The sequence below is a fragment of the Triticum dicoccoides genome, chromosome 1A, assembly GCF_002162155.2.
Source record: "Triticum dicoccoides isolate Atlit2015 ecotype Zavitan chromosome 1A, WEW_v2.0, whole genome shotgun sequence".
NCBI lineage: Eukaryota > Viridiplantae > Streptophyta > Magnoliopsida > Poales > Poaceae > Triticum > Triticum dicoccoides.
In genome coordinates this window covers 506,981,820-506,985,877 of record NC_041380.1, presented here as the reverse complement: position 1 = coordinate 506,985,877, position 4,058 = coordinate 506,981,820, and the positions used below count along the sequence as shown (strand labels likewise).

General features: G+C 40.4%; 1 pseudogene; it reads right to left on the bottom strand.

Moving 5' to 3' along the window:
• Positions 1-1,186: 1,186 nt before the first annotated feature.
• The window catches only part of LOC119354195, an 8,259-nt pseudogene continuing 5,387 nt past the window's right edge, over positions 1,187-4,058 (bottom strand).

Sequence of the window (4,058 nt, the reverse complement as noted above, 5' to 3'; positions counted from 1 at the left end):
GCTTGTCCATGTGGTTCCACTTCAGACTATTCAGAAGCATTTTGTGAGCAGGGTGCTATTTAGTGCTTAGTATTCGAAACTTCAATTGTTGCATTGGTTTTTCCTCATGTACTTTTGATCTTTTATTGCCAACTTAAATAAAAGAAAGTGTAGCAGTTTATGCTTGTAATTTTTTTGCCAGGAAGTTATTACTAGATCTACCATCCCAATGATTTTTTCTTTCCTGAATCTACAATAAAGGACTACATCTGGACAAGTTGTAAAAAGAAAACTTTTTCCGCACTTTACTCTCTTTTACTTATAAGAAACTGGTCTAGGTTTAGATATCTGTAGTGCCTGAAGCTTAGTCATCTTAAAATAGTTCACCCATAGTTTGTATCTACACTTGTGCCTATCATCCATATTTGCCAAGCTGATAATTCTTTTCACTTATCCAGATTTGTCCACATGCTTGTTAACTTGTTTTTTATGCCTTTGTTTAGTGCAGGTTCCAAGAAATTAGAGGCTGCTTTTTCAAAACGAATACACAGATAAATACATAGAGAAATCAGAGGCTACTTTTTGAGATCGGTTCCAAGAAAGTGCAAAGTTATGTAGTAATTTTGTTTAGAGGCTCCTTTTTTAGATCAGTTCCAAGAAATGCAAACTGATGTAGTAATAATGGTTGTAAATACTTGTTGAGCTATCTATGTAAATATGTATTTTTGGTATCTGAACATTGTCGTGATTGTAACAAGTTTGGGTTGTTATGTGAAAATTAATTTTGATTTATGGCCTTGTTTGAATGTTAGGCATGGAATTTATAGATAACAAAAAAAATCTAATCCTTATGGGTTAAGAAGAAAAACACAGAAACAATTGTCCAGTAGTGTCCACGTAGGCTGCCACGTCATTCCAACATGGCGTACGTCCATGACGGCTTGTCCCGTCACAGAAGATTGGGCCTGGGCGGGCTTGGCGCACTTCCATGACGGCCAAGAACTGTCATGGAAGCTGCCATATCAAATTATGACGCGATATACATGACGGATTGCAAATCCGTCATGGAAGGGAACCCATGACAATTTTTCATTGATCAGTGACGGACTAGAACTGTCATGTATTAACAGAATTCTTGTAGTGAATGGTAGTAGCATGACGATTGCATAATAATTTTCTGAAATCTTCAGCTTTTGTTGCTCTATAGTTAGAGAAGCCAGGGAGCTAGATTGGTGACCAGCACCTCCAGGATGGAGGGACAGCTGCTCTTCAAATGTGCAAAGCCATCACTTGCCATGACTGCCTTGAGGTTGTCAACAGAAGCGAGTAACTCGAAGCATGCCTTCTTAAGACCATCAGAACCATGCTGTTCAGCCAAGGCCAATGTAGTCGCCGCGGTGTCTTTGTTGATGGACTTGCACAACGTCTCTTCACACATCAACTTTAGCCTCTGGAGGTTATACCTATCCGCGGCGACAAGTAGATGTTGTGCCATCCCCACGATTTCGTCCTCGTCAGCCTCTGGCAAGGAGTCGGCGTAGATGAAGTGAAGCATCGCCTTGAAGACTTTGGCTTCCATGCCATCAATCCGTATGCAGGCTGCCGCCTTCTCTTTCATAGGACCCAAGAACTCCGCCATGAAGACCGGGGACCGAGCAGCGACGATGTACCTATGCGCGGGGAACGTTTAACCACCCACCTCGAAAGATATGTCCCCTCCCTTTCCGCTCGTGAGGAGGTCGAGCAGGTGGCGGCACTACAACAAGAACCCCCTATAGCAACGCATTGATGCATTGTTGTACATTCGTATAAACGTTGCAATGGTCTACACCAACGGATTAATATGCGTTGCGTTGGTGGCGTTGCAAGGGTCTACAACAACACTGCTATGTAGCAACAAATAGGGTTAGAGTCCAACAACACTACGTATGCGTTGCTGACCACCGGCACAAAGGCTTTTCAAATGGGCGTATCTATATAATATTGCCATCCGGCCCAATAAAGAGCCCAATATGGATTGATCAGTGCACATTTATTAGGCCATGACCATCTCTACAATTTTCTGTTTCTGTTGGAAAAAAGTATTCTATACAATTATTAGTCGGTCCAATTCCACACATAATATTTTCCCATTGACCAACACAAGGTATTTTCACATCACATGACAATTACTCTATAAACATCAATGCAAATTCCACATCACGATTTATAGTTCACATTCCAATAAGCCAAAGTAACACAAGCCATATATCAACCTGATACAACATGTAGCATCAACAGACACCAACAACTAGATTAATAAATGAGTGTTGTCAGAAATAGATTAACAAATGAGTTGTCTTGACTCTCGAACATAACTATATAGCTCTCCGCTTCAAAGTTATATTTGGTGGAGCCTTCTCTCTTGTTTGTCCATGCCAACTTCGTAAAAGACGAGCTGCATATCATCCCATCATAAAAATAGGGCTAGAATTTGCAACAATGATGCAAACATATTAGTAAGCATAAATTGTAAAAAAAAATCTAAGAGGACACTACTTTTCATAATATTCATCATGATATTTTACCTATGCTGATAAGAGAACCATATCCAAATGAAAATGATAAAGTTAATGGCTCGAGATATCACCTTATCAGCTAATAAGAACAGAAGAAGCCATGACCATCCTCACACAAACCATCAAGATCTTTAGCATAACGGATTTGCTTGTCAAATAGGGCTCCAATTTTTGAAGAAAACCATAGGTTGGGCACCTAAAGACCAAGCAAAAGATTAATGAAGATATATATGTTAAGAAAATGGTTATCGTGACAAAAAGGTTGTCTATTTTCTGTATGATCACTCATACACACATACATAGTAAGGACAACAAATTCATTGTTGTTCCAAATGAGGTGATCAGTATTGATTGAGTTCTAGGATGAATTCCGTCATCATCGTAGTCTTTACTGTAACAGACTCTTCCCTTGGGCTTTGCACTATACTCCACATTGTGTGATTTATTATTTTATCTTGTCACATGGTTTTTTTGTTGTCTCTGGAGATAACAGCCCATGCTCCATAACCTGCACTTGTATCAATGGTGTGTTTGTCATGTACAATGCAATGTTGTTACCGTAGTAAACTAGGTAGTTTTGTAACCTGTTAGCTCTGAATGGTGATACAAAAGTACTACTTGAAAAATATGCAAAACTGGACCTGAATACATTTAGAAATCAACCAGACTATCTGGGGATTCCCTCGTGGGTAGTAATTCTAGCATAGTCGGGAGAAATGTATTTCGACACGTTATATCTACCATTGATTAATCAATATGCATGCGCCAGACAGACTAGCTAGAGACTACTCCCTCTGTTTCAAAATAGATGACCCAATTTTACACTAACTTTGTACTAAAGTTAGTATAAAGTTGGGTCATCTATTTTGGAACGGAGGGAGTATACAACAAAAACTTGTGGAGAAGTACTACTACTTATTAGTACCTGGTGAGTATCCTGAGCGTACAAGAATTCAGCCATCTCACTGGAGTGGAACTAGAATAGTAATTCGTTCCTTTGGCCAAATTTATATGACGTTTGATGAAGCTAGCATTATGGATCTCATACCTCCTTTATCCTGCGAAGGAGGACAGAGCAGATTAGATCACATAACATGGTTGAAGACTTGAAGTGAACTGCAAGCTCGCCTGGAATCGGTACTAATTAGTTGCCACTTGAGTAGAGGACCATAGTGCCTTAGCCTATTAGTAGAAATTGATTTGGCAATTAAGCAGATTCATGAAGCTAGCAAAAATATGAGGGGCTAGGTACGAACGAGGAAATTGCATCTCAGAATGGAGCAGTTAACAAAGGCGAGTTCAAATTCCATTGGTAAATTAGTTAAGTTGTTGACAAGCAATCAGACAATCGGGCGAGGGGGTGAGTAAGTGTCTGGCCTACTGCAGGTTGAGCGATACAGCGGCCTTGAAGGTCCACGTAACATGCCGGCGGTGCTGCCTCGGCGGGAGGTAGGGGAAGCGACTGCGAGGAGGCATTGGCAAGGTGGAGATACCTAAGGCAAACGGACCTGCTATGAGAGG